We start from the raw sequence: 15,384 nt of genomic DNA on the forward strand, positions 1-15,384 counted from the left end.
CAACCATCCTGGGGTGCCGTGTGCTGGGTGGGCAGCCTCTCAGTCCTGGATTTGGGGAGATGAAAATCAAGGCTGCCTTTTGACAAAGTATCACTTGCAGATCCTTGCCTGGGTGAGTTAGGAGTGCTCGCGCTCGAGGCTTCCATAGAATCAATACTTTTACAGATGCTGTTGTTCATTTGAAAATTTTAAGTGTCCTGCCGGTGCAGGAGGCACGGAAGGACTTAATGCATTGGGGGGTCCCCAAGGCAGCCGATCACCTGAGGTCTAGGCACTGAGACTCACTGAGCCACCCACTTGGTCTATCCACAGTAAAACACCATGAATTGGGAGGCCATTGTGAACCCAGTAGAGTGATTTGAGGCTGCAAATGCATCTGCCCTGAGATACTTTAAAATATTTTAAAGAGTAAAAAATGAAAATTTTCAAATCATCCATGATTCCTCAAATGACATCTTTTTCATCCAGTACAATTTAAACTTGTGTTTGTGTGCAAGCTCCCTTTAAGAGAGCAGTCACCCATGCAAGCATTCTTCATCCAAGTCATGAGTTACGGTTACCCTGGAACAATATGGGTATTTACTCCTCCTTGCTCGTATTTACTCCTGAGGTCCCCTCAACCCCTTTAGCCAACCATCCTCAACCCTGCTAGAACCTAGGAGGTCGTAATTTGCTATTCATTTTTAAAATGTACTTTAAAAAGTTGATTGATTCTCCCACAATTTTACTATAGCCTCAAAATTTGGGACAGAAAAGTTGAAGGATATAATTTTAAAATCACCCTTACTCCAATACCAGGAAACGGTATTGAGATGCATTTCCCTTGCATCCTCAACATTTTAAAATCTTTCATTACACCAGAAATTCACAAGCGTATCCCTTTATAAAGTGAGGCAAGACACGCCAAGCTGGAGCTCCCTGCCCACCCCCCAGGCACCTGCTGCTTCGTGCTGGGTGGGCGGCTTCCCGCGGTCCTGAGGGTCCAGTCGGGTTCAAGTTACGATCTCGGAGTTAAATGTGTTACTATCATGACTGATGCGTGTTGCCTGGTTTTTATATGACTGTTCATTGTTAATTATTGCCTATTTGTTTTATTACCGAGTTTAGTAAATAGTGAAATTAGCCCAGTATTCTCGCCAAAGTTAGGTGGTGGGTTAGCTAGACAAAAAATCAGTGTTCAGGGCAGTCTTCACTTGGCCTCTTAGTGCTCCGAGGACCCCATCACTCACGCACACACACGCCCCTGGCGTTGGCAGGACACAGCTGTCCTGCAGGTGTTACCAGGTGTGCAGCACGTGCAACTGCACCCATGCCGCAGGAGCCCCTTGCACAGAAACCGAACCTGGGTCAGTACTGCCCATGGGCTACGTCAACCTTCCACAGCCCCTCATCTTGCCGGCGACTTGGGAACACCAACAGCACTGCCGGTGCTGGGTTGCTGGGAGGGCCGCGTGGAACTGTGGTGGTGCGGATGTCATTCGGGGCTTGCTTGACAGATGTGTCAGCGGGTGGGCTCGGCTGTAAGTGCTTCCTGCCCTCCCTCGGTCACGGTTCCGCTCACGTGCCTAGAGGGGTGCTCCCCCCAATCCCCCAGACCCCAAACCAACACACACCTAGGCCTGGAACCATGCTCATGTCGCCTTCATGGGCCATTCACACCTGCTTGCCTAAATGGCATTTGAATTTAGGGACAAGCTTCTTGAAAACACTGTGAGGTTCGAACCAGAAACTCGGGGCATTTGGCCTTGACCAGGGCACGATGATACAGTAGGAGCCGGCAGCCCAATGGGGTTCTTCCCTGAGGGCCTCTCCAAGGCCCCTTACCTCTAGCAAGGCAGACAGACCACAAGTATGTTCCCTGGTGTCAGACCGTGGTTAGTGCTGTGAAGACACAAAGGTTTGGAGGGTGGCGGGGAGGATGGGCATTAATTGGTCATGGGCGGGTCCTCCAGGAGGTGACCATCTGAAACCTGGCAGTGAGCCATGTGAGTATCTTGGGGGGAGAAGGAACCTTCCAGGCCCAGGACCCTGACCCCAGAGTGGTCTTGGGAAGCAAGAGCAGCAAGGAGCCCCGTGCCCCGCAGTTCACTGAGTCAGGGAGGGCGGGAGGTGAAGGCTGCAGAAGGGGCCAGGCCTCACATCCCGTGCACGGCAGGGACCCTGGGTCTACTGGGGGGGGGAATGGCGGGACGACTGAGAGCAAGAGCCTGGCTTCACCCATCTGCACAGGGCACCCATTAGGATTGTTGCTCTGGTTCAGGGAGGAGTCAGGTGCTACTGTCTCCCCTCATGGGGGTGCGCACTCACTGTCCTCCCCCTCTCCACACCGAAGGTGCTGGAAGGATGCCGGGGACCCCCTCCCCACCGCTAGCTGGCACAGCTTTGAGAGAGAAGCTTGCTCGGAGGCTTCTGGAGGCTTTCTGTGCTCAGGACACGGCGGAGAACAAGGAAGGAGGGGACGGGCAGGCTCCTCGCCGGCTGCTGCCATGAGCAGCAGGTGGCCGCTGCCAGTCAAGCTGGGAGGCCGCTCTGATGATTCCGGGGCCCCTCAAGTCCCCTTTTAGGGACTCCTCTAGGGCCGCCGCCCTCCACTTGAGCCATCTGAAGTAATCTGGGGCCGGTCTGCACCTGGCGACCCGTTACCCGTTTTGTGCGCAAGAGGACGCCAAGGCGAGGGGCCAGGCCGAACTCTGCAGACGAGGGAGGGCCTCCCAGTCTCCCGGACCGTGCTGAGAGCCTTGGCCTCTGCACCTGCTGGCCCGCGAGGCCCCTGCTGGCCCTGAGGCTGTTTTCCCACCCCGCTGTCAGCTGTGGCGCAGACCGTCCTGCACGTCCCCGCTGTGGAGCGGAGCAAGGCTTGACTGGGAACTCGTCTGCGAGTCCGCAGCAAAGCCGAGGCCGGAGCCGCCTCTCCCGCCTTCTGCCCCAGCGCGGCCCCTGGGCCCACAGCATCCCCTCACCTGGGGGCTTCCCAGAAACGCAAGGTCTCGGGCTCCACCCCGAGACTTCCTGAATCAGAATCTGCATTTTCACAAGATCCCCCAGGGATTCTTACACCCATTATTACAGCTTGAGAAGCACCGCTCTATGGCACACTGACTTCCATCCCCTGTAGGCCGCAGAGCCTCCCACCTCCTCCCCAACAGGGAAGAGAGAAAGTACAAAATGATAAAGTAATTCATCTCCCCACCCCCTGGCCAGGAAGCCCTTTCTTTAATTAATTTTGCTTCCATGGAACACATCCCTTGAAAGTGTCTCCCCAGTAAACAAATTCTATTTTCCAGTAATGGTTTGATCACTCCATTTTTCAAATTTTAATCAAAGACACAGATCACTTGCTGTCAGAACTTCTCTCCAGCACAGATGCCAAGGGTTTCTCTGTTGATATAATTAAAGCAAAAAAAGCTGAGATACGCTGTTTGGTTAGCTTGTGAGACCTTATCAGGGCTAAATGCAGGATTTCCACTTGGGCATTTGGAACATTGGATTGAAACAAGACAGTACCATTGGCCCTCCAGTGGGCCCGGGCCTGACGAGAATAGCTAATGTAATTAAGTGGGGCTGGGAGAGGCCCAATCTGCCTGCGTGCTGGCTAGCTCAGCCCCGGTTAGGCTCCTCAGGAGGTAGTGAGCCATGGGGCCCCGAGGATCAGCTTCCATTCTCAACAGGGTCGGGCACCTAGTGTACAGTCTGGGCATACACAGGACATGTATCTCACATGTACATCTCAACAAATCTTACTTTGAAAAATTATAACGGCATTTTTGGGGAGCTCAGCAAAAAAGATTCAGAAATTAATTACGAGAGCACCTGGGTGGCTCAAGTCATGATCCTGGGGTCCCGCATCAGGCCCCCTGCAGGGAGCCTGCTTCTCCCTCTGCCTCTCTTTGTGTCTCTCGTGAATAAATACATTTTAAAATCTTTTAAAAAATAAAAATGGATGTGGGTAGATTAAGGATTTAAGTATAAAGAATCATAAAAGCGGTAGCGGGAATTACATGTGAGCAGTTACCCTGCTGGGGGTAGGCTTCCCCAGGTGTCACGGCGAGTGTCCTGCCCACACGCGTGGGACTGGCAGCAGAGTCAGCCAGTCCTCAGCCTGGGACACTCAGCTCCTCCCTCAGGAACATGAACAGAGAGGGGCTGAGCTGGTGGGCAGTGGGAGCTGCCACAAGGCTGTGGTGAAGCTGGGTCCCAGCCAGGCCAGGAGCAGCTGCCCTGAGCCATGCGCACATGGAAACGACGCATGCAAAGCAGTGAGCAAAGGGAGCCAGGAGCACGCAGACGAGCTCAAGCAGGAACCCCAAAACAGACACAGTTACTTGAGCAGCATTCTCCAACTGTTTTTTTTTTTTAAAGATTTTATTTACTTATTCATGAGAGACACACAGAGAGAGGCAGAGACACAGGCAGAGGGAGAAGGAGGCTCCCTGTGGGGAGCCTGATGCGGAACTCGATCCCAGCACCCCGGGATCATGCCCTGAGCTGAAAGCAGACGCTCAACCACTGAGCCACCCAGGTGTCCCTCCAACCTTTTTGACCAACAATTTTTTTAAGTAAAAAAAAAATGTGACGTGCATCTTCCAATACATGTACATATACTGATTTATAAATTATATACACATACTACTGCATGGATAAACCTGGCAAGTGGTTGCCAGACATAACACATTAAAAAAAAATGTGAAAGGCTGAGATAGCAAATAAATGATATTTTTAGCCTAAGTGATGTGTACACAGGTATTTGTTTAATTGTTCTATAAACTAAACACGTACATGCTTGTATATCTTATGCATGTTTGCTCTATCTCCCTATAAAAATTTAAAATGCACATACATCTAAATAGAGGAGTTTTTCCTTCCCACAGTCCAATCATGTGTGCCCCTGACCCTGGAAACCAGTGCGTCAGAAAGAGCCCAGGGCTTCCCGTTTCAGATCTAACGGCCCCTGGTTCTGCAAGCAGGAAAGGCGGACCAAAGTAGTGGAGCAAGCTTGTGTGAGCATGACTCTAAGGGCAGAAAGCATAGGGTAAGTCGTTGTTAGGCTCGATCAGAAAGGTATAGTGACGGAGGGCTACCATCACTGAATCTTTTTTTTTTTTTTCCATCACTGAATCTATAAGGAATGTTTATGGGTCCTTAAGGAAATAGAAGATAACACCCCAAGGAAAAGCTGAGCACAGGATCTAAACATTAGGCAGCTCAGGGAAGGAGAATAGCAAATAGCTAATAGCCGTTCAAGAAAAAAAAAAAAAAAAGCATGATTGATGATCAAATACAAATTTTAAAAGTGGATTTTCTATCTCTCAGGCTGTTGAAATGCTAAAAAAGGATGTCATTCAGGGAGTGTGAGGGTGTGGAGAAGTGGGCCCTCCCCTGGGACCGTGGCGGTCTCTCTGGACGGCAGTTTGTCACCGCTCAGCAAGCCCACTGTTCCATCTGGATGCGCTTACCCATGGAAGGAACCACAGATACGCACAAAGGTTTGGTCACTGCAATGTTTGTGTAGCAGCAGATCTCATGGAAAGTGTAAATAACAGAGAACGACCAGGGTGAGCAACTTCAGGCGATCGGTAAGGTGCGCAGCCACAGGGGTGAATGAGCTGTGGTACCCCCTGAGGGAGCGCCCGCCCATGGGCCACTGGAAGGGAGCCGTTGACTAGTGTTTAGTGATATGGAAAGACACGCAGTATATACCTGAAGTGAATACGTAAGCCGCCGACTTCTGATCTCATTTTCTTTTGTATAAACCCCCCAAAAAATATGCACCAAACTGGCATCAACAATGATGGTATGTTTATGGGTTATAATTATTTCCCTACTTTTGAGGATCTATTTCCTAAAGCTGCCTTAACAAACATAGTTCAGTCTTGTAATAGGAAAATGATCTTTAGGAAAAATATCCTAGTGTCAGGAAGACAAATGGTTTATCCTCTGGTCAATTTTATTTTTTATTTTTTTTTAATTTATTTTTTATTGGTGTTCAATTTACTAACATACAGAATAACCCCCAGTGCCCGTCACCCATTCACTCCCACCCCCCACCCTCCTCCCCTTCTACCACCCCTAGTTCGTTTCCCAGAGTTAGCAGTCTTTACGTTCTGTCTTCCTTTCTGATATTTCCCACACATTTCTTCTCCCTTCCCTTATATTCCCTTTCACTATTATTTATATTCCCCACATGAATGAGAACATATAATGTTTGTCCTTCTCCGACTGACTTACTTCACTCAGCATAATACCCTCCAGTTCCATCCACGTTGAAGCAAATGGTGGGTATTTGTCATTTCTAATAGCTGAGTAATATTCCATTGTATACATAAACCACATCTTCTTTCCAGAAATGGACCCTGAACTTTATGGGCAACTAATATTCGATAAAGGAGGAAAGACTATCCATTGGAACAAAGACAGTCTCTTCAATAAATGGTGCTGGGAAAATTGGACAGCCACATGCAGAAGAATGAAACTAGCCCACTCTCTTTCACCATACACAAAGATAAACTCAAAATGGATGAAAGATCTAAATGTGAGACAAGATTCCATCAAAATCCTAGAGAAGAACACAGGCAACACCCTTTTTGAACTCTGGTCAATTTTAAGCAGTCATTGCTTCCTATAGGACAATGCCAAGGATTTTGAAGCAGTGGCCAGGCTCAGATGGCACATGCTACAATCCACTAGTGATGTCTGCGGGGGTGGGGGGTGGGTGTCACTGGAAGAGGGAGTAGATACCCTGACCTAGTACCCTAGTGCTATACTAGGTACAGCCGTGACACAGAAATGCTGGAGCTGCTTTTGACTGGGGAGAGACAGGGCCAGAGTCCCATTCCCAGTTCCAGCCCCTGCAGGTCTAGGAAGGAAATGCTCCTAGCGATGCACCATTGTGGACACTCACCCTGCAATTCATATGTGGAAAAGACACCCCAGCTGCCTCCCGTGCACCCCATACGCGCTTGGAGGATACAGACAGACAGACAATGCCCTCATCCCAGCGGATCGCTCTTGTGCTTCACATCACAGAATCGAAAGATAGGAGAGCTAAAGAGAATGTAAGGGAGCATTAGATCCAACTCCATTTTTTTTTTCTTTTTTACAAAAAAAGGAAAAACTGAGGACCAAACTTCGATCCAGATAGGAGAAATTTCTCCCAGAATCCTCAAGGAGGCCGTCGGGACTCTGTTGGAGCAGGAGGACAGCCTGGCATGCCAGGCTCCGAGCAAGGAAACCCAAATATTCCCCAGTGAGTCATAGCTTCTATGTCAATTAAGTGGGAATAATTCCACCTGCTTCGCCGACCCCGCCGCCCCGCTGCCGCCGCCCCGGGATTGCTGCGAGGCTCAGATGAGATAAGGAACAAATGAGGAAAACATTTGCAATATACACAAGAGATTACCAGAATCTTTGACATATGAAGGTTCTTAAAATAGAAGAATGTTAACATCTCACGAGAAGAAAGACAAAGGCCACGAGGACTATTTATAGAAGAACCACAAACGACCAGAAGCCGACAAGGTTTAATCTCATGCATAATAGAAGGAAAACGAGCTAAGACGTCAGGAAGTTACATTTTTGTTGCCTATAAAAGTGGCACAGACGAGAGTGATGATACCCAGGGTTGGCAGAGATGGGGGGAAGTAACCCTTACACGGTGGGGAAGGTGGGCTTGCAGGGGGCGGGGGGTGGAAAATAAGTAGATGCGATCCTTCGGGAAGTTGATATGGTGACATGGTCACAATGAAGCCAAAGCACTAGATTCAATAATCCGAGTTCTAGAAACGTATCCTAAGGAAATGATTGGATAAATGCTCAAAGATACAAGGATGTCCGCCACTGTGATATTTTAAAAAGCGGGCTTTTGCTAAATTAATTGTGGCACACCTGCATGACGGAATTGCATGGCACCATTAGAAAGGATGATGCAAATCTGAAGTTCCTGACGTAGAACGATGTCCCCAAGGACATCACGTAAAAACAAAGTTGATTACAAATACATTTTTGCCCAGTATCATTTCATTCTTACAGTGAGCATATGCTGCTTTAATAAAAATACATATGCATCTCCCCTGTTTATTTTGAAAGGATAAATATGGATAGGCCTATAAAAATCTTCGGAAGTGATATATAATATTAGCGGTTGTTAGGCTCTGCAGGGAAACTACGATTTGCCTTCATTATCTTGCATTTTCCTATAAAATTTAAATATGTATATGAATATTGATTTTACTATGAGAAAAAAATCTTGGCGAAGGGGAACGTTTTCCCACAAGATCTGGGGGCTACCTTGTTTCTAAAGGATCTCTTTGCTCATTGTCACTCCCGTGTCCTGAGGACCCCAGAACCTGCTTATTCAGCGAATTATTCTGCTAGAGAGAAGGTCCCTGTCCTGGAGGACTCATGTTTCTGGCTGGAGCCCCCCACATAATGACAGTGGCATTTTCACACCTAAGAAAATTCAGAATAATTTCATATGTAATATCTAATATCTAGTTTATGCTCAGATTGCCTCAGTTTGTCCCCAAAATCCGTTTCCAGATGGTTCCAGATTGTTCTTTCTTCCCTCTCTCCCAAACATCGTTGCTTTTTTTTTTTTTTTTTCAATCTAGGATCTCACCAAGGTTCATGCACGGCATCTGGTTCTATCTCTGGGGTCTCTTTTACCCTAAAGTGGATTTTAAAAAAGATAATGTTGACTCGTTTCAGACTATCTCAGACAGTTTTTTGGTTTTGTTTTGTTTTGTTTTTGTTTTTGTTTTTGTTTTTGTTTTTTCCTGTGGAGGGTCCCGCATTTTGGATTTGACTGATGGTTTCTTCCTCGTGGTGTCACTTATCTGTTCCTGTCTCTACTTTCCAAAGACATGACACTGTGTCCGGAGGCTTGAGTAGACTCGGGTTAGACGTCCCAGCAGGGCGGTTCCGTGGAGGGTATTTACAGGGATCCCCTCATTGGGATGCCAGGTGGTCCTGGCAGGATGTGATGCGCGGTGCTCTGTTCCATCTCCTGATTCCAGCGCTGAATATCCTTCTCCCTAACGCTCCCCCAGTGCTTTTAGCAGCAGTCATGATCCTTGCGTGGACCAACTAGAATGGAGGTGCCATAATGATGATGCTTCTCATCTCATTCTGTCCAGTCTGTTCACGGCCTTCTGCGAAGAAGATGGAAGAGCTTCCCTTCCTCCATACGCCAACCCCTCCACCCGGTCTTACTTTAGGACTCAGGGGTTATTTCCTATTCAGGCAATTGATAGTCAAATAAAGTCATCGTTCTTTCAGATACTCCAGTGGGTTAATACTAATAGGTCCAATTCAACTTAACATGGCTGGGTTTTTCTCACCTCCTTTTATTTTATACTTTTTCCTCTTTATTTTTTTTAATTAAAGATTTTATTTATTTATTCATGAGACACACACAGAGAGAGGCAGAGACACAGGCAGAGGGAGAAGCAGGCTCCCTGAGGGGAGCCCAATGTGGGACTTGATCCCAGGACCCCGGGACCACACCCTGGGCTGAAGATGGCGCTAAAACACTGAGCCACCCGGGCTGCCCTCTTTTTCCTCTTTAGAGTGAAATCTTGGTTTCTCATAAAATGAATATTTTATCATGGAGCTATTTGCATTATCAAAAAATATATAAATTGTTTCATTTTTTAAAAAAGATTTTGTTTATTTATTCATGAGAGACACACAGGGAGAGGCAGAGACACAGACAGAGGGAGAAGCAGGCTCCCTGTGGGGAGCCCAATGCGGGACTTGATCCCAGGACCTGGGGGTCACACCCTGAGGCAAAGGCAGATGGTCAACCACTAAGCCACCCAGGTGTCCCTATAAATTGTTTCAAACTATAATCCAGTATTACAACTAATAACAGACCTAGTGAGAAGGGTTCTCAACTTCTTCACAGTTCTTTTTATGCTTTGAATACATCTCCCTAAGAATGTGCACAAAATTTTTCAAAATTAAGTCTTTTCTATGTGCAGGTATGATATGAATCTGATATACACTAGACTTATTTGTTTTGTTTGTGTTTAATTCTGGGAAAATTGCTTTTTTCCTTTCTTTTTTATTTAGATTTATTTTTGAACATATAAACCACTGACATGGCTCAAAAGTCAAAGCCATATGAGAAGGCAAAGTTCCTATTTCCCCTCAATAGTAGCCATTTTTATTAGTTTCTGGTTGATCCTTCTTATGTTTCCTTTTGCAAAAATGAGCAGATATGTATAGACATTCTTCTATCTCCCTTCAATACAACTGTCTGGACCTTTTCTTTTTCACTTACAACGTATCCTGGAAATTAGTCCATATTGGTTCATTCATAGAGATCTTTCTATTTCTTTTTATGGCTGCAGAGCCAGAGATCTACATAATCCCTCATCTGGCTTTAGCATAATTTAATCAGTGAGCATCCTATTGATAAATCCTTGGGCTGCTTCCAGGGTTTTACTATTACGTTCAGTGCCACAATGAATAATCTGGCGTTTACATTTTACTGTTTGTAGACGTCTGTCTTTGGGGTGGGTTCCTAGAAGTGGTTCTGCTTGGCCAATGGAAACCTGCATATTTAATATTGTGAATTTTTGAAAATTCTCCTCCATGGCCGGTGCACACTTTTTAGCCTACCAGAAAAGCAAGAGTGCGTGTTCCATCACAGCTCATCAAGAGGATCTGTTGCCCAGCATTTGGATTTTCTCCACTTTCACTGGTAAGAAAGTGCAATTAAAAAAAATTTTTATTGGAGTTCAATTTGCCAACATATAGCATAACACCCAGTGCTCATCCTGCCAAGTGCCCCCACTAGTGCCCATCACCCAGTCACCCCAACTCCCCACCCACCTCCCCTTCCACTACTTCTTGTTCGTTCCCCAGAGTTAGGAGTCTCTCATGTTCTGTCTCCCTCACAGATATTTCCCACTCATTTTCTCTCCTTTCCCCTTTATTCCCTTTCACTATTTTTTATATTCCCCAAATGAATGAGACCATATAATGTTTGTCTTTTTCCAGTTGATTTATTTCACTCAGCATAATACCCTCCAGTTCCATCCACGTCGAAGAAAATGGTGGGTATTTGTTGTTTCTAATGGCTGAGGAATATTCCATTGTATACATAGACCACGTCTTCTTTATCCATTCATCTTTCGATGGACACCGAGGCTCCTTCCACAGTTTGGCTACTGTGGACATTGCTGCTATAAACATCGGGGTGCAGGTGTCCTGGCGTTTCACTGCATCTGTATCTTTGGGGTAAATCCCCAGCAGTGCAATGGCTGGGTCATAGGGCAGGTCTATTTTTAACTCTTTGAGGAACCTCCACACAGTTTTCCAGAGTGGCTGCACCAGTTCACATTCCCACCAACAGTGCAAGAGGGTTCCCCTTTCTCCACAGCCTCTCCAACATTTCTCATGTACATGTTGGCCATGTCTGTGTCTTCCTCTGTGAGATTTCTGTTCCTGTCTTTTGCCCATTTCATGATTGGATTGTTTGTTTCTTTGCTGTTGAGTTTAATAAGTTCTTTATAGATCTTGGAAACTAGCCCTTTATCTGATACGTCATTTGCAAATATCTTCTCCTATTCTGTAGGTTGTCTTTGAGTTTTGTTGACTGTATCCTTTGCTGTGCAAAAGCTTCTTATCTTGATGAAGTCCCAGTAGTTCATTTTTGCCTTTGTTTCTTTTGCCTTCGTGGATGTATCTTGCAAGAAGTTGCTGTGGCCAAGTTCAAAAAGGGTGTTGCCTGTGTTCTCCTCTAGGATTCTGATGGATTTTTGTCTCACATTTAGATCTTTCATCCATCTTATCTTTGTGTCTGGTGTAAGAGAAGGTCTAGTTTCATTCTTCTGCATGCGGCTGTCCAATTTTCCCAGCGCCATTTATTGAAGAGACTGTCCTTTTTTCGGTGGATAGTCTTTCCTGCTTTGTCGAATATTAGTTGACCATGGAGTTGAGGGTCCACTTCTGGATTCTCCATTCTGTTCCATTGATCTATGTGTCTGTTTTTGTGCCAGTACCACACTGTCTTGATGACCACAGCTTTGTAGTACAACCTGAAATCTGGCATTGTGATGCCCCCGGCTCCGGTTTTCTTTTTTTAATATTCTCCTAGCTATTCAGGAAGTCTTTTCTGATTCCACACAAATCTTAAGATGATTTGTTCCAACTCTGAAGAAAGTCCATGGTGTTTTGACAGGGATTAAAAGAAAGTGCAATTTTAATACAAAGATAGACGTTTTTTCCTATCTTTAAAAACATCACCTGCATATCTTTTTCTGTGAGTTGTCTGCTTGTCATTTGTTTCTGAGGGTTTTTTATTTCTTCTCAACTTTTAAGAATTTATATATTAAGAAGATTGGCCCTTTGCGATTTAAATTGCAAATATTTTCTCCCAGTTTGTCATTTGTCTTTTTTGTTTTTTTTTATTATTATTTATCCGTCATTTGTCTTTTGGCTCTGCTAGCTTTTTGTCTTTTGACTCACAAAATTTTAACTGTTATGATGCTGAGTCTCCGAATTTTTTTACTTTACTGCTCTGAACCTTGAGGCATGATATGCCCTTCTCATTCCTGGACTGTAAAGGATTTCGCCCATGTTTTCTTAATGTTTGTTTCGTTCTTTACATTTGAACCTCACACATTTGTTCCTTCATCTGGTATGTGCCGTGAGGTATGGATCCAAATTTATCTTTTCCAACTCTTATTAGAGACTCCATCTTTGCTCCATGGACTTGAGATGCCGCCTTCATCCTAAATCACATTTTCATATATATTTGGGCCTTTCTCTGACCTTTCTACTATGTTCCTATGATAGATCTGCCTCTTCAGGTACCAGGATGATGCTCTTCAATATGTAGACTTTACAGGGTCTGTTTTAGTATCAGGTAGAGTGTCCTGCTTATGACATCTTTTCTCAAGGTTTTGCTTACATGAAATGAAGGATTAACTATCTAGCTCCAGAAAAAAAAATTATTAGTGTTTTTATTGGGATTGCACTAATTTATATATAAATATGGGCATAATCGGTCTCTTTGTGATATTGATTAATCCTACCCAGTAGCAAAGAAAATCCACTTTTGTGTGTTTCAGTATTACCAAAAAGCTTTGGCACATATCTTGTTAAGTTTATGCTTCAGCATTTTGTTTTTTGTTGCCGTGGACTCTTCTGCAATATGAGGTCATGTCTTCCAATTGGTTATGCAGAATTTTGTTGTTTTTTTGTTTTTTAATACCAGTTCCTCAGGTGACTCTAAGGTATAGCTGAATTTGAAAAAGAATTTAAAATTAAAATCCAGTGTTATTTTTAGATTTAAAGGTTATGCCTTAGGAGCACCTTGTTGGCTCAGTTGGATGAGCATCTGACTCTTGGTTTCAGCTCAGGTCATGATCTCAGGGTTGTGGGATCGAGCCCCTCAGCACAGAGTCTGCTTGAGATTCTCTCTCTGCCCCTCCTCCCAGCTCAAACTCCAAATAAATAAATAAATAAATAAATAAATAAAATCTTTTTAAAAAGTTTTTGCTTATAAATCTTAACCAACTGCAACCACCAAACTGGCCACCTTTCTTCCAGATTCTCTAGATTCTTTGTTCTGTACCACTTGTCCTCCTTGTTCTCCTACCCCTAAGCTCCTGGTGGTCTCTGACCTTTGCCTTCCATGCCCCGCATGCATATGCCCTTTTACCTGCTTCCTTCTCTGTGGCATTGTTCTGACCCCTGCATTACTGTTCATTCCTGTCCCCAAATCCCCTGGCAAGGCCCTGGGCCATGCCTGTGCCTTCCCTTGGAATGCCCATCTTCTCCCAATCAGCTCAAGGCATTCCTTCCCACTTCAGTCATGCCCCACACTCCCAACCACAAGGGCCCATCAATCACCTGAATCTACAGCAGCACAGCGGCCCCACTTCAGATACGGGACTCACCCTGTCTTTGCCCATCCTGCCCTCTCCTTATGCTTTCAGGATGGGGGTTGGCCCCTCACCTGCTCACCTTTTAGCACTACTCCTGCTTTCCCTATCAGATTAAGATCTGACATTTGTAAGCAATTTGCTCTGGTTGACTTTCTGAAGTTCTAGCTCACGTCCTAACTCCTGAGCCGTCCATCCCCCTGAACTCCTCCCACATGCACAGTGAGGTGGTTCCTACATAGCTCGGCGTTGCCATCAAACCCAGCAGCATTAGAGTCCTGGGTGTTCCTTTACTAGGCTCCAAATTTAGCTGTGCATTTGCAGGTTTTTGTAACAGAAAGTTGGGAAATATGGGTGTTTGTTGAATTATATTCAAGAATAGCTTGGGACCCTCTCTGCTTGAATTTCTGACCGGGGCTCTGGGCATCGGTGCAGGACCCCCATCCTTCACCCCGGTCCCAGGAGCGGTCTTGGCCCAGCATGACCAAGTGCCTTGCTTCCAGTGACACTTAATCCCCCTCGCCGCAGGATATGGAGAAGGTCCTTGATCTAGGAGGCATCTACTCTCAATGTTGACTTCATGCCCTGGCAGAGAGTGGCCCTGCCAGGCCCCCTGTAAAGCTGGAGCCCCACATACCCTCACCCAGGGGACATCACACAGCACCAGAGGGAAGCGGCTGGAGAGGAACAGCCAGGTTCTGGGAAGGGGGGTCCAGCGGCTCTCCCTTACTGCCTTCCAAGCCAGCGAGCATTCTTGAGACATGATACAGTTTTTTGTTTCCAACTCATCCACAAATAAAGGCAGCTCTCTGCCCTGGCTGTGGGGATTAACTCTAGCCGGGTGAGGGCTGAAGGAACAAGGGATCCTCCTGTTCCCGAAAAGCTGCCTAATAATACACTGATAAGTCATCTGTTCCCTGGATTGGAGGACAGATGTCACTCCAGCAAAGCGTTAGCTTCGCCCCAGACTTTGTCTGAGATTTCTCTCTCTTTGGACATCTTACAATATTCATATTATATATGTCCTTTCCCCCACTCTTCATATCAGTAAATAGATATTCAGTACAATCTACTCAGGATCATCAACAAAACCGGTTGTGCTGCCCCAAAACACATGGAAGCCTTCAGATCCAGAAGATTGAAACGTCTATGCTGTGTCCAACACAGCACCTGCCATGGTATGTCTGATGGTTTCACAGCCTGCTGAATGCACATCCATAGCCTGTGAGGCAGCTCCCGCGTCCCCATTTTACAGGTGTGATCACGGAGGCTCCAAGAAGTATGGCCCAAGCCCCCCCACCCCAGCAGTTGACAAGGAGTAAGCTGCTGGGCTCAGACGCCGGCCCCTCCGACTCCAGAGCTCTGCACTCCCGTAGTCATGGTCACACCTGCACACGGTTCTTCCCTCCCCTAGAGACATTTTTCCAGAGGACCAGGTCTTTTGATTCCTGATGTCTAGTTTTGAAGCTGTTTCCTGTGCTGGAGGTTGTTT

The sequence above is a fragment of the Canis lupus genome, chromosome 3 (assembly GCF_048164855.1).
Source record: "Canis lupus baileyi chromosome 3, mCanLup2.hap1, whole genome shotgun sequence".
Lineage (NCBI taxonomy): Eukaryota > Metazoa > Chordata > Mammalia > Carnivora > Canidae > Canis > Canis lupus.